Source organism: Pinus tabuliformis, chromosome 8, assembly GCF_031772625.1.
Source record: "Pinus tabuliformis cultivar Carrire ecotype Pingquan chromosome 8, CPIR1, whole genome shotgun sequence".
NCBI classification, from domain to species: domain Eukaryota; kingdom Viridiplantae; phylum Streptophyta; class Pinopsida; order Pinales; family Pinaceae; genus Pinus; species Pinus tabuliformis.
This window is the reverse complement of record NC_142294.1, coordinates 964,825,373-964,849,016: the sequence shown is the minus strand read 5'-3', so window position 1 is coordinate 964,849,016 and position 23,644 is coordinate 964,825,373.

The following is a 23,644-nucleotide window of genomic DNA, read 5'->3' as shown; positions in this document are numbered from 1 at the left end:
ACCCCACTTTCTGTGTGTTAGAACCATTCATGCACCTTCCTCGGCTTGTTGCACATGTCACACCCTTGCTACCAACAAGGACATCCTGCTTGCCTCTGCGTGCAACCACAGTCAAGGTGATACCGTACAACCCACTACTGGGATCCTACACCAAACGATCTGAGGTCTAGTTGAGACTTCTTACCAGGGAGATCTCCTGACATGTTGGCGGGTCCAGCGCCATCAACATTTCTGGAGCTAGAAGGAGGTCCAAATGACAAGTTGAGCCCTTACATCCTGTTTTGAATCTTTGCACATCTATCATGGATATTGTCACACTCATCCCTTTGCGATGTTTTTCGTATGTTGGACCTCTCGACATCACGAGGGAGTTTGTTGATCTCTTTTCCAAATCCACGTATGATGGTGAAGGCGAAGTAGCCTGGCCTGAGTACTTAGAAGAATTTATGCATTTCTTGCGGACAAGTTCTATGGAAAAGAGGCTAGTGTGCTACTTGTATACACACTTCGTGAATCCCCACTACGGTGGTGCTGGAGTCTGCCACCTGGCAGCGTGCACTCACTCGAACAATTTTGTGATCTCATTGAATCTACTTTCCATCATTTTGATCTAGAACCTCTTGAAAAAAAATTGTTACTACAATGGAAGGCCCCGCATGAATCGCCTATGGAATTTTGGGACCGCTTCTATGTGTTGTAGTTTCAAGCTCTGAAAAATTAGATGAAATTCCAATATCTCATGGATAAGTTTGATTTTTGTATTACCAAATATGTTAATCCTAAAAGGAATTTCAAGCCAAAGCCCCGCTCAACATACTTCGGTGATGGAGTTGCACGATCATAGACGGACACGATCGCCGTCACAAGTGACTGTCTGTCGTCCCCTCATCAAACAGCTCCACCACTGAGAGTGATGTGGGAGAACATGCACACACATATGTTCAACTGTCACATCCTCCCAACATCACTTCTCTCAATTGTTGTGTAGATTGGGTGTGAATCCCATGGGTTTCCACATGTATTTCGTAACTCAACCTCCATCTTCGTATTATGATGATCCTCCGAATTGCACTATCTTGTGTTCTCCCATTCCGAAATCTACGCCTATTGTGAATGAGGATCAAGCTATCGACGGAGTTGGTGTTGCACAACCAACCTACGTTGTCATTCATGAGGAGTATGACTGGGACTTAAGCATCAACCCTCGGCGAAGGATGACTCCCTTCTATCTGAGCCTCCTCCATTCTTCTCTGACATCCTTGGTGATTCTTCCATCCTTGATTTCACATGTGTATCTGTGTCTATGGATGCACCCATTATTGATCATTTGTAGAACACACTGGATGTCATTCCATCATCCATCAACGAAGAGGACAAATCATTCCTTGAAGATCCACTTGATTTTTTATCTATCTTTTCTGGGAATGCAAAGGGTGAACATTCTTGCTTCTCATTTACCCCTCTGTGTGATTCATCAAATCATGAGGATGCCGACAAACATCCTGGATTTTATGATCTTGATTGTTGTGATCTATCTACTTCTTCATCCAATCACGATATTGATTCAACTATTTTTAATCTATCTAAGACACTGGTCTATGATGATCTATCTTTCGATGAAGTTGAAACCTCACAGACTATTGAGGCACTTCATCTCGAGCTGATGGTCATGTTAGGCCCTCGATGTCCTAAGGATGGTTTCACTTCTGATCAGGAAATTGTTGAAACACTCAAGGCTCCTCATCACTCACATTTATGCATTGAAGATCAATCTCACACACAGATTATGCTTCCTCCACTCAAACTACACGATCCCATCGCTCATGCATCGAAGGAATGTTACACTGCAAGCACACTTACACAACATAAGTGGTATACCTTTCTCACGTTTGCTTGCATGTCATAGTCAAGAGAATGCGTACACTTAACATCTGCACGTAGTGTAGCATAGCGCCATGGCAAGTCCATAGAGTGCATTTCATGTGCTTTCACTCACTTATGTTTTGTGGACACATTTAAACTCGGATTCTGTTTGTATTCATTGTTATATATTTCTTGTTTTTTGGTTTGCATAGCTCTGTTGTTCGCGAACCATGCCTTCACCAACATGGGCCAACTAATGTGCTGGTGGCTGCAATGGAAGTATCACTTTACATAAGTAGACCCATGCGTCGTTAGCTTAGGAGTAGGAGTAGTGTTTGCTTTTGTTTTCTTGCATGCATGTTGGCTTCTTACTTTTCATGTTTTTTTGTCTGTCTACTTGTTAGCTTACTCACTTTGCTTAAGAATTTGATTATTCTTTTGCCTTGTTTTGTCGTTTGTTTGCTTGTTTATGTTCGTAGGTTAGTTTCGCATGAAACCGTGTGCGACTCTTGAAACAACCTAGGAAAAGTACAAGAGGACTTGTGTAGTTATCAATACTTGGTTATCTGTCATCTTTCCTCTGTATGAAGAACTTGTGTCTTCATTCCATGATACATCAATGGAAAATACGTGTTGTTCGAAGTGAACCTTGGTGAAAACACAACGCTTATTCGCTAACTAGTATCACCTACTCGAGTCGGTTGCTTTGGGTGAATCCTTGCCAGCTCAGTCAAGTAGAGTAAGGTGAGGGGAAAAATATTAACAAGCACATCAGAGGTATATACAAACTACTTCTCTGAAGGAACAACATATTCTGCTCTCAATAATTCGAGATCCCTCTTCCACCTCTAAAATGAATAAGTGTTATGCACGATTATGAAAATGAAAATGAAAACATAAAAAATTTCGAAAAAATGAAAATGAGTAAGGTGAAAGAAGAGAAAGGCTTCCTGCACAGAGAGGTGATACAAGTAACTCCGTCGGGGTACTATCCAGGTTCGTTGGCAGCAGAGCAATGCTTGTGTTCTTGCGTGACTCCATCGGGGTACTAACCAAGTTCACTGGCAGTAGAGTGATGCTTGTGTACTTGCGTGACTCCGTCGGGGTATTTTCCAGGCTTGATGGCAGTGGAGCAACAACAGAGATGAAAACTTAAACTCTGACAATCATATGGCTTGTGCACCAATATACAAGTCATCACCAACCGAAAAAATTGTGTTGCCTTTTCTTGGAATGTGTGTCGACTAACCAAGAGCTTGGCAGATGCTACATCTTATAATCAAGCAAGTGTGGAAACCAAGACAAATAGAGAACTGAACAATACTTCTAGAGGTGTTAGACTTGCTTTTCACGAACAAGGTCCATTCAGAGAGTTGGAGTTCTACTAGTGTGTCACCAAATGTTGTGGCGACTACAACCACCCTCCAAAATATTTCCAAGCTTTGTTTTGGAGCCTCCCTACCAAGCATCCTTAGCAGCATGTCTTGCACTGTCAAGTACATAGTCTTAAGCTGATTTTCAATGGCTTGCCAGCTGTGCATGTCATTTTGTTTCACTCCCTTCATAGGCTGCCATTCTAGACTTAAGCTAATTGCTGGCTGAGCATCTCCCTCAAAAAATGGAGTTGTCTATAATGCGACTTTTTGAGATTCTGGTGACGGAATCCGGCGGAAGAAATTGAGATGAAATCATGATTTGTTGCAGTTAAAATGGTTTTTTAACTGCATATTCGGATTCAGCACCCTGAAAAACCCCTGGGACGGTTTCATTGTGCAGAAATTAGCTATCAAACTTGGATTCCAATAAATTACTGTCGGATTTTCACCGGAAAAAATCGCCGGAAAGGCTTTCAAAAAGTCGCGTTAAAGACTACTCCTCAAAAAATTACGCAATTTTGGAGGGGAACCAGCCTTCCCTCCAGAAATTGTGAAAATCTGCTGGATAGACTGCTAAGCTCCAAATTGCGCAGAACAGTCAGATAGGCTTCCTCGGAAAAATTTTGCAATACTGGCCCAGCACTGCAGCTCAGCCCAGAAATCGTGCAAATCAGCTGGGCTCAGAAATTACACAGACTAATCAGACAGGCTTCCTTGAGAAAATTACGCAATCTGGCCCAGCACTGTAGCTCAGCCCAGAACTTGCGCAATTTTGGGCAGCAGTCACCTGCTGACCCCAAAAATTACACAATCCCTCTGGGACATCCAGCCCAGCTCAGCTCAGAAACAATGCAAATCCCTCTCACAGTATTGCAGGCTGTTGTATGTGCCTTCAGGTTGACCAGTTCCCTCCAAGACCGAGAAAAAATGATTTGCATGCATGGGCTGCTCTTCCCGAAATAGCAAAAGGTGGCATGCAAAAGGCATACCTAGATCTAGGGATCTATTTTTAGCACCTGGAGGTTACATGCAAAGATAGTTTTACAAACCTCCCGCCAAGTGTCACTTTTTCCTATATTTGTGACATGCACGTCATAACCTCGATCTTATCAAAACTCATGAACTGGATGCTGCAGAGCTCACTCCTCAGATCGATCTTACAACTCTAACATCCCACATTGCATTTTTTGGCTTATGGGGGCCTGACCCAGGTTCAGAGTTACTTAGCCAAACAAATTCCTAGACTACTGGCCCTTTCGGCATCAGCCCGCAGAGCGCGGACTGAAGTCTCACCCGAAGCAGTATGGGGGGATGTTGGAACCAAGTTTCTGCACCCTTGAGATGTTTTTGATGTCTATTTAGTCCAACTAGACCTGCCTTCGCACAGGTCACTTTGCGCACTATCCCAACCTTCAGTACCCTCGCGAAGTGGCACAATCATCTTTCACGTAGAATTAACCAGGGGTTGAAATGCTTTCGCGCTGCTATGGCAGCGATCTGCGCTATTTCCTAACCTAGACTGAATATCTTACTTATCTTCTTTAACTGATCTTAGTTAACTTCACGTAAACAGATATTCTATCTTGCTGTCACATAATCAACACCATTATACACATTCGCGCACCATATAAGTATTAGAAGTGAATTTAAAACCTAATATAACATATGCATAAAATAGGAAATAAATATGCATAATTGATAGGAAACTTCTCTTTATTAATACTTCCAACTGATACAGACTCGACTTGCCCTGCGCACTCAGCTGCAGGGTTCCACGTACTCAGTTGGGGACTACTAGGCCTCTGCGCACTCAACTGCAAAACCTTCTCCTACTCTACGACCCAAAACTAGGCTTTTCTCCACATATATGACGTAATCCTTCATCATTGCTTCTTCTTAGATTAGGTTCTTTTTCTACTTAGAGCCTCACTCTATTTATACAATCCCATAGTCCGCAGACCATGGGTAGATCTCTATAGTCGACACTACAATAACAAAATTAAGGGCGGACAACCCTATGACTCTTTAACAAACTACACACTCTACACCCACAAAATGCGGAGTCTTTACATCGGAATTACAAAATTGACCAAAATCTGGGCTTTAAGCCCCAAAACTTCCCTTGGGGGATCCTGCGCCCAACAGGCTTTGAACTCCGTGAAGCTTTGCAGACTATTGTAGACAGTGGGTGATAACCGCGGTTTGTGATTAATCCCCATCCTGATGTTCATCTCCATGAGCACCCAGAATATTTTTCTTTCCCTTATCCTTTGTGCATCCCTAATTGCCCACAGCGAAGCGTACTTCACTGCCTCTAGAAGTTCCTACATGATCATCGAGAACTGGCTATCTTCAGGCAACTCCCATGCCACTAGTACTATCAACAACAGGATCCATGCATAATGGAATGTTTTACCCTACTCCTGTGCCTCACGGCAGTTCTCAAGGAACTCTCCGCATAGATAGTTTGCCCAGTTGAATTGGACCCCTTCTGTGCATTGCGTTGCTAATGCAACCACCGGCACGGGCACCTCATCCGCGCAGCACTTCTGCATCACCTTCCCTGCCAATATCTGTGTCACGACCTTGACAGTAGGGTTTTTGATGCTAGAAATGGCGTACCCTGGCTTCTTCTCATCCAATTTAAATTGCTTTTTCATGGCCTCTGCGATGGCCAAATCGTCACTCTTTCCTTCTCAAATGTTCATCGAGTCCTCCCCTGTGCAAAGGAGCCGAGTAATCCTGTGAATCAGATGGTTTGTGATCTGGATGGGCTCCTCCAGCCACAAGCACCCATCATGCACCAAGTAGAGCAGCTTCCTGATGACAAAAATGGTCACTAGGGCACGATGGTAATGCAGCACCCAGAGCAGGTTTAGCAACCCTGCTTTCTCAACTCCTCTCAGCCATTTGTGTGGCTCCAACTCTATTATTCCAGCCAATGCATCTTTCTTCTGGTGCATTAGTAGTGCGGTTGGGAGATGCGGGAACTTCTCGTGGTCTGCAAGGTCCCAGTCTTCAAATTTCAGCATGGGCACCCGTCCCAAGCGTGCTCCTTCAAAAATAATGTCGTCAGGGAGCAATGGAGTTTGCAAAGAGCTCTTTCTCTCATCTATATCCTTAGGCACCTTTGCTTTACCCTTTCGCGAAGGAACATATGCAGGTAACCTGGAGGGAGGGTCCGCACCCTGGATTTCGACCTCCATCTCAACATCCTCCTCCTCAACTAGGATTTCTTCGAACTCTTCTTCCTTAGCGGCCTCCAAATCGATATCCTTCCCCTTTTATTCCATGGTGAGCTTAGTCCTCAGTGGATTTCTAGGTGATATGCGCACCAGAACCATAGCCTGCTTCTCTTTCTTGGGTCTCGGCGTGCATGGTGATTTTGGGATTTCAACGACTATCCCGGCGCTCTCTGGGGCTTCCACTTCCATAATTTTCTGCATGGCTTCCTCGGCGGTCATTTCTCCGGTATCCATGGCTTCCTCGGGTGCTGCCATAGTGCGATTCCACAATTCTCTTAGTGTCTTTGGAAATTGCTCAAGCAACAAATTTGCTTTCAAAGGATCGAACAAGTCTTGGTTCATGAATATTTGAGCACGCAACAACTCAGTTCTCAAATTGTCAAGTGTTTTTTGTTGGACAACCCTTTGTAATTTATAGTGCCTTTTGAATTTGAATTCGATCGTTCCCCCCACATTCGGTCCATTATTGCTAGATTGGCGGTAGAATTTCAAGAATCTAGCCCATAAAGTTCGTCTTAAATGCCTGTCGCCCACTCCATTTGGTCTTAAACCAAGCATCACATCGTGAATAGTGACTATAAAGGTCACTTTCCAGCCGACCCGCGCAGCAGTGCAACTACCCTCGTGTTGTCACAAACCCTATGACACTTTGCTACAGTGCGTAGTCCTGACATCGCGTAGTCCCCGGGCAGAGTAATTTATAGTCCCGCACCTCCTTTCAGCTACCTGGAGCACTAAGACTGTGCTTCCGTCGGCTAGTCAGGTGGTTGGGCCACCTGTGTATGGCTTCAAATGACTGTCATTCACTTTTCCTGGGAAGGGCTCTCCATTTAACTTGACCAACTATACCGCACCTACATCTATAATCTCCTTAATAGCATATGGCCCTAACCAATGCATTCTGAATCTCCCTGGGAATTTATCAAACTTACTATCATACAACAACACCAAATCATTTACCTTGAATGTGCATAGCTTAATATGTCGATCGTGCCAAGCCTTTTTGCGCTGGTTTGGACCTGCTGGTGGAATCCATCCAAAAATCGTTCTTCTTCGAGCTCTTCCAGCTATGCGAGCCTCTCGTCCAGGGCTCTGTGATCCGTCATACATGTAAGCGTTGTTATGCGTAGACTAGGCACAATGTATTCCATAGGCATTACGGCTTCCACTCCATAGACAAGCCTAAAAGGCGTCTGTCCCATCAGCTTCTTGCATGTCGTCTGATAAGCCCATAACGCTGCAGGTATGCGTAGTTCCCAATCACTTCATTGCGTGTTGCATACCCTGGTCAGCGGGTTGCATACCTTGTTGAACGGTTATGCGCATAAAATCTTCTGCATGATTACTCTTCCTACATAATTTCTTCCTAACATTATGAGCCATCTGCAAGGTCGCGCCCCCAACACTTGCTTGTTGACCATGTATTTTAGTGCAGAATTCGTGTGCATCTGCGCAGATTGTGGCTCTTCTCCATATTCCTGCGTCCACTTGGCCAAATGTGTGCGCGGATCATCATGTTCATCATACTTGTCTACCAATCGCATCTTAGGCTTCCCAAAGTACACTCTCATCCTTCTCCTACATTCACGCCAATCATCAAAGCTTCCTTTGTGCATACCCCACCATCTCGCAGGCATAGCGTGCAGTACCCAGTCCAAGGCCTCGAAGCGTTGCTTTTCTGGCACCTCTCTTTCAAATGCATCCAAGAAGGTATCTACCTCATTTAGACCATCATAAGTAGGCAAATCTCTTACTTCTATCGATGCACAGCACAACGATCTTGTCATCATATTGCAGTTCAGCGTAGTTACTTTGTGTAACCGATTTTGCCATCATTCTATTTCTTCGTTGGAATCTGAAGTGCAGGAACTCTCGCACTCCCATTTAATCCGCCCATCCGCGGTGGGATTCACTGAGTCTTGGTCTCATGTTGTTATCTTGTAGATGCAGTCTAGATCATCATCACTTTCATAGTCGCGGACCGACTCCGTATAGCACGATCCTTCAGTAGGGTCCAAGGGTATAATTACGCGTAATGACTTCTTTTGAAAGATCATTTTTCTCTTTTTCAGATTAATTACCCCATTCATGTCAGTGGCCCTGTCAATTCCTAGGAGCACGGGGTATGGATTGTTGTCATCAACAATCTCTATCACTTCGAAATCATCCGGCGCGCTCCCTCCCTCAATATCCATAGTTATTCCCTGTAATCGCCCCATGGGTATTATTTTCTATTGGTTCACCATTCTTAGCTGAATTGGAGACCATTGCAGCGCAAGTCTTTCCATTCACTGCCATGTCTGTTTCGGTAGGCCATTCGCATCCGATCCCAAATCCAGGATGACTTGATCCATCTCATATTCTCTGATCTGCGCAGTTAGCCTCATTTCTTGTCACGTCCTTGTCTTATACTTTCCAATCTTCCGGACTACATGTGATTCTCCTAGAGCCGTCCCAGCGCATATGTTGATGAGTTCCTATAACCCTTTCACAGACTTACTATCATGCAGGTTTCCAAGAACGTTGTGAGCATAGATGGGTCCATTTCCGGCTCTGGTTTATCTTTGTGTCCTGAAGTGGAGGCATCAGCGAAGCTCTTCTTAGCTTCCATGAAGGTTTCCCGAGTGCGCTCCAAATCAAACTCCACTTCTTTCGTCGGAGCTTTGCGAACCCAAGTACTATCTTCTAGCTGTTTTCCTTTGTCATCTCCTATTTCGATTCCACTTCAAAGCACAATGTTCACATTCGGATCTTCCTCACACGACTTAGACCTCATCATCTGCAAGTTTTGAGTCGGGGGAGGCAGTAGCGCTCCTCTGTCGCGTATCCTAGCTATCAGCGTAGGACAATCTTTTGTCTCATGATCAAACAGCGTTCAATACAAACACGACGAGCGCATTGGATTCGTGCAATCGCGGGCATAATATCCTGGCCCTCCGCAATTGTAGCAAATCAACTGTCTGCGACCTCTTCTAGGTCCTCCTCCACCTCGGCCTCATCTATGCCCCTGAAATCCTGTTCATGCCATTCCTACATTCTGGTCAAGGGGCCACATTTCGGCCTGAACTCAGTAGGTGGGAGTTCTATCTATCATCAACTCATAGCTTCTGCAAGTGCACTCGTCATGTCCCACCGACCTACAAAATTTGTAGAACCACTGTTGCGAATTTTGCATATACTTCTGTAACAAGTGACAATTGTTCATGGCATGTTTTCCAACTATTTGACAGATCGCACACCACAAAGCAGGTGCCGCACTAGGTTTTTCTTGAGCTTCCAGCCTTAAAGGAATCGGTCCTCCTCCTGTGAGATAATTTGTAAAAATTGGGCAGTGGTCTTTGTCATGACCCTGACCCTTGCATTTCACACACCACACTTCTTCACGCACTTCTGGTCGAACCGTCCTATCATGTTTCAGACTTTGCATCTCAAGGCACAGATTCTTCAACGATGTGTGGATCTACTAAACTCCTAGGTTAGGATCCTGCATCAGGGTCTCACGTAGCCTCGTGGCAATCTCTAAGGCCTATGCCTAAGTCGTTATCTTCTGTTGCGATAACGCACTCCTTAAATGTGGTAGTAGCGAAGTGACAAACCACTCGCGATGTTGTCCATCTGTCATATTCATATTTTCTTCGTGAATCGTACATTTCAGCCTCTGATCTAGCTCCCAAGGAGTCTCGCCTAGTAGCATTGTAATCTCTTTAAATCCAATGATCGATTGCGCTTCAAATTTAGGCCTACTAAATTCTCTATTTAGTGTTGCTTGGATATACGCAACTCTTGCATTCGGGTTATCATTAGAGTACTTAATATACCAGGTCAGCGCGCAATCCTACAGAACGCTAACCAGTGTCACCTTATTTATATGGTCATCTGTAACACCTTGCACTTCCCATACAACCCTTACAACGAACCAGAATTGGCCTGGATCCTGATTTCCCAAACCTTTGAACAAAGGAAACTTCATTGTGCTTGCCATATTGAATCGTGGTGGTGGTGGAGTTGGTACGAGTGAAGATGGAGGTGATGGTGGTGAAGCTAGTGGTTGTGTGGGTGGAGGTGGTATTTGCAGAATTCTTTGCCTTATCAGATGAATGGCACTTCAGGGAGAGACCTTTGCAAGCTCTTCCTCGTTTCCTCATGGAGGTGAAATCAAGGGGCTATTTTCTAGACCCTTATTTCCTTTGTTCCTGTAAACCTTTCCACTTCGCGTAGCCCTGAACATCAAGGTAACTGCATAACCCTCTTTTTCACACAATATCATTTTAATCCAAGTATTCAAAGACTTTACGTACTTACCTCACGGTCCTTTGAGAAAGCGCTACTCTGCCTCATTGTAGCTGACTGAGGTATCAACCGCGAACTCAGTAACAAATCCTCCTATAATACGATCGAGCCAATGATCAACAGTGTGCGCAATCTTATCCTCTGATGCTTCCAACCTTCATACTAACTCTAGGGTCCACACAATAGGTCCGTCAAGTTTCCACTTTCCTTGGTTATTTGCTAGTTTCAAGATCCACTCGTATAGCTCAGTAGGGAAGGACGCGAAGAAGATTTTGTGGATCTTTGTATATAGGTAGTTGTCTAACCACTCTTCTTTTGACAGTCGTGGGTTTCTATTCTCCTACGCCGCGAACTCGTAATTTCTTTTGTCCAACCAGCCTTTGATTTCTTTCTTAATTGGATTCCAATGATACGACATCGGACATCTCTATGCAGATTCTGGTCCCAGCAACGGAACCATTTGTTGCCTTATGGGGGCCTGACCCAAGTTCAGAGTTATTTAACCAAACAAATCCCTACACTACTGGCCCTTTCGGCATCAGCCCACAGAGCGCGGACTGAAGTCTCACCTGAAGCAGTATGGGGGGATGTTGGAACCAATTTTTCGCACCCTTGAGATGTCTGTGATGTTGATTTAGTCCAACTAGACCTACCTTCGCGCAAGTCACTTTGCGCACTATCCCAACCTTCAGTACCCTCTCAAAGTGCCACAATCGTCTTTCACGTAGCCTTAACTAGGGGCTAAAATGCTTTCATGTTGTTATGGCAGCGATCTGCGTTATTTCCTAACCTAGACTGAATATCTTACTTAGCTTCTTTAACTGATCTTAGATAACTTCATGTAAACAAATATTCTATCTTGCATTCACTTAATCAACACCATTATACACATTCACGCATCATATAAGTATTAGAAGTGAATTTCAAACCTAATATAATATATGCATAAAATAGGAAATAAATACGCAGAATTGATAGGAAACTTCTATTTATTAATACTTCCAACTGATACAGACTCGACTTACCCTACGCACTCAACTGTAGGGGTCCGCGCACTTAGTTGCGGACTACTAGGCCTCTACGCACTCAGCTGCAGAGCCTTCTCCTACTCTACGACCCAAAACTAGACTTTTCTCCACATATATGACTTAATCCATCATTGCTTCTTCTTAGATTAGGTTGTTTTTTCTACTTAGAACTTTGCTCTATTTATACAATCCCATGGTCTGCGTACCATGGGTAGATATCTACAACTGAAATTACAATAACAAAATTAAGGGCGGGCAACCCTATGACTCTTTAACAAACTACGCGCTCCGCACCCACAAATTGTGGAGTCTTTACATTGGAACTACAAAATTGACCAAAATCTAGGCTCTAAGCCCCAAAACTTCCCTTGGGGGATCCCGCGCCCAACAACATCCAAGAGTCCTTGGCACTTACATCTTAGATGTTTCACGGTAATTCTTCTTTTCATGTCTTGCGTTGTGTTTCTATCGCTTTTTTTGTTTCGCTTTGTGTGAGTGTTATCTGCTTGATTTCAATGAACGCATGTTTTCATTTTAATGTATGTTAGCTTGTAGAAACATTGTTTTAGTTTTCGTTCGCATCTCATTTTTGTCGCATGCATGGCACTGTTTTTGCATTGACGGTCATCGTTGCGGTGACTCTCTTCACACACATGCATGCTTTCCCATTCTCTGAATCATGCAATTATTGTTTGCATGCATGATCATTCACTCTTGTTTACACTCATTATCACCATGCATTCAGACTTCTCATGTTTTCAGTCACTCGTTGGTGCGTATGGGCTACCTTCACCCGAACCTTGCCTTTCCCAGCTAGCATTGCGCATTCCGGGAAGTGAAGGCCCTGCCTTCCCTCCAGGAATTGCGCAAGTCTGGCCCAACACTGACCTTCAGGCCTGCATTGCGCAATTCTGGGAGGCAGTGCCTTGCTGGCCCTAGAAACAAGGCAATGCAGTTTGCTGGTTTGCATGTCACTGCTAACTGAAATTGCACATTGCACAGTTTTAGTCCTTAGCAGGCTAGGCTAGATTGTGAAATTCCAACAATCAGCCAAACTCCCAACAGCCTAGACTGTGCCTTGCGCAGTTTTGGAAATCAGTCTCTCAGCCTCCCGGTGAAAATTGCATAATCTTCACAGACAGTCACATAAGTATGTTGCATGTCAGTCCTCCATATTGTTTTGGTTTTTCGACTGACAGATTGCTTTTCATGAGTTTTGCTATGTCTCCGGGTATCATAGGTGTTCGTCTACCTCTCAGCATCATAGGTACAATGGCTTCTAGGAGAGAAGAGTTGAAGACACCGTTTAGACCACAACTAGGGATGCAGTCGGTCAAGTGCCTATGAACTTGCCTATCTATGAAGAAATCAAGTTGCTCATGGACAAGGATATCAATATGAAATGGCAGCAGTGTCACAATGAGCAACACCATCAACAGCAACATAAGGTAGCACACCTGCATGTGACAAATGCAAGAAGAAGGTTGGTGATAGCGTAGAGGCGAAACAAAGTTGCAAGCTCAAGCAGATCCACTTGTGATGAAAGCATCTTTGGAGATTAAGGCTATGAGGTGATGGCACGACAAGAGGATCGCGCGAAGGTAGAGAGAGAAACAGAGGAGTTACAGGTGTTGAAGCAGGAACTCGAGGAAGAATAGGAGCTGCATAGACAACAGAAGGAGTTGCAGCTGGAACGGGCACAGTAAGAGGCGCAACATGCACACACTGATGAAACTGTGCCCATACATGCTATGGACCCATCCAGTAGTTTGCATGGAGCAGACAGGGTGAGGAGTATTGTCGATCGCATGCAATGGTATTTAGGAGCATGAATGTCATTTTGCGCACGCATGCGGTCCCACCCATTTGGCACACTCACCAAGGCAAAGACAAGAAGAAAGTTCAACTGGAGATGAACATGTATGTCGACAAGTTGATCCGCACGATCACCAACACACACTTGGAGATTAGCACAGACACTATGCATCAGTATGTTGTTGGTCCAGCTGCACTCAAGACGATGATGCACATGTTATCAGACGAGTTGGACAGAGGAGCCATATCAATGAACCTGGATGCAACAGAGGCAACAGTTCTCTTTCAACAGGATGTCACCATTGAGTGCACGGACACCATCATGGATGACCAAGTTTGGCATCAGTTCACCACCATTGATCATCACAAGGATGTCGAAGCATTGGTCTTACCACAACTGTCTGAGTGTTAATGATAGCTTCCATGGCTTGGTCAAGCTTATTTTGTCTCACATCGGTACATGTGTAGATTGTATGTAACATCTTGTAAAGTGAAATTCCAAGTGTCGATAGTTGAATGTCACAGTCATTTAATAGGTGAAGAGTCATGAGGGTAGGTGAAGAGTCACAAAAAGGAATGTCAAGGTTCACCCCACCCTTTGCTATTTATAGAACCTCATAACTCATTGTACAGGCTTTTGGTCATCTGAGCTTCTGATAGGAGTATCTTAGAGAAAGCTTGGAAACTATTGTAACGATCCTTGGCTTATCCATAGTGCAGAGCTAGTACATCTCTTTGGAGGAGCAGGCGGTAGTGACTATAACCTTCCGCTATCGGGACTAGTGGTTGGTCATGGTTGTACTGTATGATTGGAACTTTCACTTCTTAATATAATAGAGCTATCACGTTTGATGCATATGTTGTTATTGTATTTCTACTATCTTGGTTACTCTAATGATATATGTATCTATTCACTTACGCATGCATGTATGGACTCTTTCTATATAAGTATGTATGAATCTTACTAAGATGTGTTGTTAGTTTAACCATCACTTTGGATTATTACCTTACTTACTTTCTAGTTCGTGATGCATCTTCGCTCGTGTGTTCCCTTCCAAGTCGTGTGCTTCCATAGGTTTCCAAGGGGCGCACTCACCCCACTTTCCATGTGTTAAAACCATTCATGCACCTTCCTTGGCTTATTGCGCATGTCACACCCTTGCTACCAACAAGGACATCCTGCTTTCCTCTGCGCGCAACTGCGGTCAAGGCGATACCGTATGACCCACTGTTGGGACTCCTACACCAAACGGTCTAAGGTCTAGTTAGGACTTCTTTCCAGGGAGATCCCCTGACATGTTGGCGGTCCAGCACCATCAACACTAGGCTACTCGCACCTCCTCCTACAAATTGCAATAACAATTGGAAAATGTGCAAAACCTACTCTGGAAATTCTCTCAACCTCTGAAAAATTGTTTTGTAAAATACTTTGCATGCAACACTCTGAAGCCACTTGCATCTCCTCCAATAGCTATCTTTGGCACTAGAAATCGAATTACAGCCTTTGTAAATTGGCAATGTGCACTAGTTGAATCAGCGTCCCTCTTGCAGAATAATTCAACCTCCTTCCTTCTTTTAGAATGTTGGAATATTTGTGGAGAATCTCTTCAGGAATTCTCTCCTCAATCTTCTCTATTGAAGCTCTCTTGTTGGTGTCTTCCTTGCTCAAATTGTGCCCTTGCTCTAACAAATGGGTAATTTGAACTCCCTTGTATGTCTCCAAAAGCATCATCGATTTTCTCTTATAATCCCTCGTTGAGAAATCAACAACCACAATCTAATCATAATTGATGTCTAAGATCATCTTGACCCCATCAAATGACTTTTCTAAAAGTCTCTAGAGGAAAATCGATTTACCTTAGTTAATCTGATTTAATTAACCAATTTACCGAAGTTAGACTTAGGAAAATATTCAATAATTGGCCAATTAATCAAATATAGGCATTTTCCTTAGAAAATTCTTTTGAGTATTTGAGATAATTATCCTGCTATGTTCTTTAGCCTCATAGACACCAATAGAGAATAGAACCATTGTCCAAGCTACTCAAAAACTAACAAGCAAGGGTATATACAAAATTTTTATAACATTTTATGACTAGTGTTATAAGCCCAAGGTCACAAATCAAAGCATTGTAACAACCATGTGAGGTTTTGTATTAGATATCCTAAGCCTCTATCTTTTGCTTATAGTCTATATCTTGTTTCCTTAGTTAAACCATGGTTGGTCCCTTGCAACTCACTTTAGGCGCATGTATTATTGTATAAGATTAGAAATCCTTAGGTGATCTTACTTGAGGACTCATGGTTTATTAGAGTTTTACTTTTCTAGGAGTGATCATCTGTGCATGGGCCAGTCTAGCTCGCATCAAGGTGCACCTATGTCATTACCACATGGTTATGGTCTACAGAGTTTGTAGGTGGCCTTGGCTTTGGTGCAATATTCCTCAAACAACTCTCATGCATGACAATCTATTTTTGACAACTTTCACATTTCCCAAGTACATGGTTCCCAATGCACAATGGTCCCGAAGGTCAAAAAGTTGACTTGGCCTTAGACTATTCATCCTGATAAGAGGATTCCATGGCATGTTATATTTTTTCAATCAAAGGTGGCAATGGCTAGTTACAACTTGGTCAAATTTGGTCAATAGGTCAAGCATGGTTCCAGGTGGAAAAACATGGGGAGAATTGGGTAGAATAATACATGCATTACATAAAAAATGATCAATAGAGTGAGAGGAACAAAACTTGTGTGTTGAATTCTAGAGATCCATCATGGTGTTAAAGGACATGCATAGGGGGTAGATAGCATGGTAGCGTAGGTGATGATGTGGCAACACCATGCAACATATGAAGATTTCAAGAGAGACCTAATTCAAATCCAAGTTGGTTTAACCATACCTAGGTTCTAGAATTGTTAGAAGATCAAGGGCATTGAAGATCCAGCTTCCCGGTGACCAAGTCGAATTACTAATGGGAAAATTTCAAGTCAAGTTAGTCATTGGTGAAATCAACTAGCCATTAGAGAGTTTAACTAATTGTTGGAAACATTGTGGACCAAATAGTTAAGCAATGGACCAAGAAAATAGCCATTAGAAGATGAATCATTCCTCCAAATGACCAAGACAACTTCCTCTCTCCAACTCAAGCCACCTAATGGACCAAGTCGAGTTTCTTCAAGGGAAACTAGTGGAATATTGAGCTACTTTAGTATACTATTCTTCATGGCTAACTATACTAGGCCACTTGAAAAGGGATTCATGGACCAAATTGGAAAAATTTAGCCAATTCAACCCCTTAGTGGGAAAACAAGAAATTGTAATATAATATTTTATGAAAAAATGGCTAAGTCTCCAACTTGTGAATGACTAATAAAATAATATTTTGAGGAGAAGCCAAACTAACCATTAGTTAGTCATTATCTAGCCATTGCAAATTGTCCTATAAAGAGATATCCTCCCCTCATGTATTTGTTGGTGTTGTCATATGAGATTAGTGACATCATTTTAGTAAAAGAGCTCATTAATTGTAAACCCTTGTCCATATTGTCTTATGTACATTGTGTGGGGTGGATCTTATTTGTGTTTTTTTCTTGATAATACTATCATGAATATAATCTAATAAACTCAATAAAAATTAAAAACACACAATTGTTAATAGTTTGAGCCACCGAAGTGCTACTTAGTCACGTGGAGAGGGCGAACTAGGTGGAAATCCCACTTGGCTTTCTTGTTTTGCAAGTGGATCACTTGAAGCAACTAGACCATTTTGAAGGGGAGCTTCAAATTGTGTGGGGGTTTCTATTCGTCACATACCCGATATGAAGACTAGAGATATCACACCAAAGGGGCAGCTCTGAGTTGGATTTTAAATTTTTTGGGGTTATTAAGTCGATAGTAGTGACGATTTCCTCAAAGACCAACCCCACTCCCTTGATATATTAGCAAGATCAACTTAAGAAGTTGCAAATTTTACACCCTAGAAAATGTAATGTAAGTTGGGCATAAGGTATTAATTCAACCACTCTATTATTTAAAACTTCAAAAAAAATTTACCTTTTTTGCATTAGTTTAAGACTTTAATTACTTTATGATTTTTAATTGATTTATCCTTTTAACAAGGAAAATCCTTGGAGATATTGAATTTATTATTAGATCTAGTTAAATGATATATAAATGTTTTATATCGGTATATTTACCCTTCTATCTAGCTAATATTTTGCATATCTAAGTGTGATTTGTTGGATGTTCTTTCATAAATATACAAAAAAACTAGAGACTTCAAGTTCCAAAATAGGTAAGCAAATTTCAGAAATCATATATAATAATGTTAAATGCTCACTAATTTTTTTTATTTTTAGAGTAAAAAATTCACATTTGCAAACATGATTAATTTGTATCCTAATTCTGGAAGTCAATTAGGCACCTTGCCTAAGGAGAGACATTCTCAATAATAATAATAATACTAATAAGAACTTCTAGCTTGTTGAAAATTGTCCTTTTATGTAGTTATAGGCCGGCAAGTGGGTTTTTAGGATCCATTGGCATCCTCCAACCCCCTCGCCCCTTGATCTGTGATCTAGGAGTGTTTAAACACTGATTGGGTAGTTAATTTAGGTCTAATAGGATTTTTTTACACAAACTTTACAGTTTGATTTACAAGACAAGAAGTTGTTTCTACCTATAAGTCGTAAACCAATTAGTTCAAATAGAGATTTAATCACATATTTAGTTAGGATAAATTGTGTATACCAAAATCAACTAGTCACAAGCTATACTTTTTGTCAATTGGTGCTTCTTAATCCACTATTTAGTTTTTTGTCATACGGTTATATCATAAGAAATTAGACAATTTTCCAAAAGTTAACACCTGCACCTCGTTTTGACCCCATATAAGGAACCAATTTAGTTTGAGATTAGTTGGGGTTATATTTGGGACTCCTTTGACCATTTAGAAGGTTGTTGGGTCTAAACAATAGGCTCTTGGCTTGAGGTGATAGCATGTCCCTGCCCTATGTGTGTCCATCCAATAGGATTGCTAGGTCCTTAGTGATGTTATATTTTTGGTAGCATCAAACAGGTATTCTAGTCTCAATTTGTATCTAAAAGACTAAGGAACACGAGATCTCCAAAACCCAAAAAAAAAATTGGGAGAAAACACCTAGAGACCACTCAATTAAGTTAATTAATCAATAATTAAAAAGTTCATAAGTCTTACTTACAAAAATTGATTGATTAATGGGAATTAATTGAGAAGATCAACTTATGCTCTAGAGACTTCCAGAAAGTGACTTGGATCAAGTCTAAGATGATCTTAGCCATCGATCATGATTAGATCTTAGTCGTTGATGCTCCAGCAAGAGATTATAAGGGAAATTCAATGCGATGGAGAAAGGCACAAGAGAGAGAGTGAATTATCTAAGGCATATCGAGCTACCCAGTTGCATTGATTCAACAAGGGCGCAATTCGAGCCAAAGAGAGCATTAGAGAGAGGGAGTAGTAGAAAATTTAGGAGGACTCCAAGGAAAATTCTAGTTTTTCTCCAATGTGGGATTGGCAAGAGAAAGGAGGCCAAATTATTTGCAAAGAAGGCCACAAAAGCTAGTGCAAGCAACCAGAAAACCCAGTGTGAGTTGCCGAAAAGGGTTCGTTTCAATTTTCGGAGGTCGGGAGATCATCCGAGAGGGAGAGCGAATATTTTCCAGGGGCAGAGGGAAGCTAGACAAGTCACTTGGACCCAGTTTGTAGGAAGTGTGGTTTATTCCAAGCCAATAGTGCGCATTTATGGCAAATTGCAAGTTGTTAGTGAGGAGTACGAACAGGCCAGTGGAGGCCAAGTTGATTTGCAGATGGAGAATTATCTCCTCGATATTTTGCCATTGTATTTGCCAAAGGATTTCCAGTTGGGCAACCAAATTATTATACTCTTGGATTTGCTACATAATAATAAAATAAACCCTCATCTGCTGCACCATTTTTCCCTTCGGGGTTTTTCTAGAGACTTTTCAGTCCAAAATAATCGTGTTGATTTTAAATGTTTGCATCTATTTCTCAACTCTTGATTTTACTTCCGCAACATATTTATTTTTTTAAGAATTGTAGTGTGATTTATTTGTTAATTTATGTAAACAATTAAACTATTAATCAGTTAGGAGAATAGCCTCTAGTTGCCACAATTTCAAGAAATTTTCACACGATATTAGAGCATTATTGATCAGATCAAAGGCTCAAAAGCGAAACATTAGTAGATCGTGAAATTTCATAGGGAGATCTGAAGCACAAAATTCAGATCCGTGTAGGCCAAGCCAGGAGTGCGGATTGTTGGGAAAAATTCGATTTCCTGAGGCAAAGTGCAAGAAAAGTTAGATTTGTTCAGAAGCATAATTTGCGAGCAGTATCGTTTCCTGGTAGAGGGTTCTAGTGAGTAGATCGATTGATCGCAGAGTCGATTTGTGCACATAAGATTTACAACAAGGGTTGCAGTTGTAGATCTACGTTGGGAAGGAAGAGAAGAGCACATAGAGGAGATTTCTAGTTTATTTGTCAGAGGGTTTCTAGTTTCCAGTTTCCAAGAGGAGATCCAGGATTTCCAGTAGCAGCACGCTGAAGTAGGGAAATTAATTTTCCAATTCAAGTTTTCCATAATAGCCAATTCGAGTTGTAGAGGTTATAGTTCGTGTGGCATGTCGCAGAGACGGACATTTGGAAGGCAAAGCGAGTAGTCTTAGTGAGCAATTGAAGGCAATACATTAGTCGGATATGCACATTCCAAAGGGAGTGTGAGTAGCAGAAGGAAGGCCAAGCAGGAAGGAGGAGATTCCAGTACTAGTCTCCATTTTATTTGAGTTTCGCAGAGATGGGCATAGCAAGACTCAGGGATCAAGACAAACTTGACGGAGCCTCTAATTTTTGTGTTTGGAAGGTCAAAATGCAGTTTTTTTTGGATGAGCATGGTCTACAGGGGTTCGTGACAAACATCATGGTAGAGCCAATAGATGCACAACAGTTGGAAAAATTCAAAAAAGAGATGGCCAAAACAACGAGGATGATCTTAGACGGGGTCTGAGATCATATCATTCTACACATTGCAGACAAGACTACGACAAAGGACATATGGGATGTTGTTGTAAAGTTGTATAACAATCCATTGGAGAATCACAAAATGATTCTCAAGGAGAAGCTAAGGACAACGAAGATGCATAAGGGTGAGAGTGTGACTTCCTTTCTCACCAGAATTCAAAATGTTCATGATGAGCTAGAAGTTGTAGAAGAGAAACCTGAAGACAAAGAATTTGTGCGAATAGCTCTAAATGGGTTTACCAAGGAATGGCAGACATTTTTTTAGGGGATCACCAGACGAGACCAGCTACTAGATTGGGAATGTCTGTGGAGTGATTTCACGCAAGAGGAGTTAAGGCTCAACTTAATCGAAGGCACCCCAACAACAACAGCAAAGGACCAAAAGCTAAGGAGGAGGAAGAAGAGAACATAGTCCTTGCGAGTAAAGGGAAGGAGAAGAAGGGTCCCAATCAAGGATAGAACTTAAAGGGAGGCGAGAAAAAGAAAAAGGACCATTGAAGATCAAATGCTTCGGATGTCGACAATTTGGTCATTACATCACCTAACATCTGAAGAGGAAGGACAAGAAGGGAGAAATGACAGCAACTTCAACAAAGATAGATGAGTTGACCTCTAAGTTGGAGGAGTTTTCATCGATAGTAGTTATACCTCTAGATGGAGGAGTATGATGCTTGAGAGTTGCATGACTAGGAAGGGTTCGAGGAGGCAACGCATTAGGCAGGTGTTTATTTTGGATCATTACCTTAGCTACTGGGGCCCATAGTATTCAGTAGCAAGGGGATCAATGTCAGCAAGCCATAGTCAAATCTTGAGGGACAATGCAAAGCTAGATGTAATCAAATACTAGAGAGGCACAGAGACAATTGGGCGCAATCAAATACTTAGTAGACAAAGCATAGCTAGTTGCAGTCACAGACTCAAGGGACAGTTGCAGGGACACGGTAGATCTGCAAAGATTAGGTTTCCAATTGCAGTTGCAGGAAATTCATGTGATTGGAGGAGGTAGTGTGATTTTCCTAGTTGAAAATTGTAGGAGTTGTTCCAGCCAAAGCGAGACTCCTAGAGGGAGTTTCCATCCAAGATAAATTTCCCAGTTTTGTTTCAGAGGGAGATTATGTGAGATCAAAGTCATTATTGCAATGATCACAGCAACAATGGAGGAATAACAATAGAGCAATGTCAACAACAATGTGAGGTTGATCAGAGTATCTGCAGTGGCATGATGGACAATGAGAGCTAGTTGTATCATAGATGTCAAACATTAATAGCATGGAGTTGTCCAGCTATAACATGTTCCCACAAAGCAACAGATGGCAGATATACTCACGAAAGCTCTAGGGAGAGCTAAATTCGTCTATTTCAGAGACCGCTGGGTATAGTGGAGAACCCCTTCATCACTAAGAGGGAGTGTTAGATTTTTGGTAGCATCAAACGGGTGTTCTAGTCTCAATTTATGTCGAAGAGGCTAAGAAACATGAGATCTCCAAAGCCCATAAAAGGTTTTGGGAGAAAACACGTAGAGACCACTCAATTAAGTTGATCCATAATTAAAAAGCTTCTAAGTCTAACTTAGGAAAATTGATTAATTAATGGGAATTAATTGAGGAGATCAACTTATGCTCTAGAGACTTCTAAAAAGTGACTTAGATCAAGTCTAAGATGATCTTAGCCATCGATCACGATTAGATCTTGGTCGTTGATGCTCCAACAAAAGATTATAAGAGCAAGTTAATGGGTTGGAGAAAGACATAAGAGGGAAAGCGAATTGTATAAGGGAGATCAAGCTAATTGTTTGCAACGATTCAACAAGGGCGCATTTTGAGCCAAAGAGAGAGCATCAAAGAGGGACCAGTAGAAAATTCAAGAGGATTCCAAAGAATTTTCCAGTGTTTCTCCAGTGCCAGATTGGCAAGAAATGAGGGTGAATTATCTATAGAGAGGGCCGCAAAAGCTAGTGCGAGCAACCAGAAACCCTGGTGCGAATTGCTAGAAAGGGTTTGTTTTAGTTACTGAACGCCGAGAGATCATCCGGGAGGGAGAGCGAATATTTTCTACGGAAGAGGGAGGTTGGACCACTCACTTGGAGCCAATTTGTACACAGTGCGAGTTATTTCAGGTTAGCAGTGTGCATTTCTCGCAGAGTGCGAGTCGCCAGTGAGGAGTGCAAGTAGGCCAATGGAGGCAAAGTTGATTTGCAGAGGGAGAAAATTATCTCCTAGATATTTTTCCATTATATTTGTCAGATGATTGCCAATTGGGCATCTAGATTATTGTACACTCAGATTTGTTGCATAATAATAAAACAAACCCTCATTTTTTGCACTGTTTTTCCCTTCAGGGTTTTTCCAGGGACTTTCCAATCCAAAATAGTTGCATCAATTTTATGTGTGTGTATCTATTTCTCAGTTCTTGATTTTACTTCCATAATGTATTTATTTTGTGAAGAATTGCAGTGTGATTTATTTGTTAATTTTCGTAAACAATTAAACTACTAATCAGTTAGGAGAATAAACTCCAATTGTGGAAATTTCAAGGAATTTTCACAAGTGACACCTACTAATTGGATAGGTTATAGGATCCATCAATGAAAATTTGTGGATATGTTAGAAGATGAATTCGTTAAAGGTTTATCATTCGACATCGATGGTTCACGATGCACTACAAGGTGATCTTAACATTATAGAGTTCATCATTTGAATCAATGGTTTAGGAGTGCAAAATCAAACTTAGCACATGATTGTAGAGTTATTATTGCTTGCGGGTTGGGGATTGGACAAATCCTCGTCAAATCGTTCAAACCAAGAACATTTAGAGGACATATGATGCTCATAACAATACCATAGATGGGGAGGTTTCAACATATTAAATGTCATATTTATCAAGTGCCTCTAGAGCCATTTTTTGTCTATCGACCGATGCGTACAACTAACATGCCATTTTTTTTATT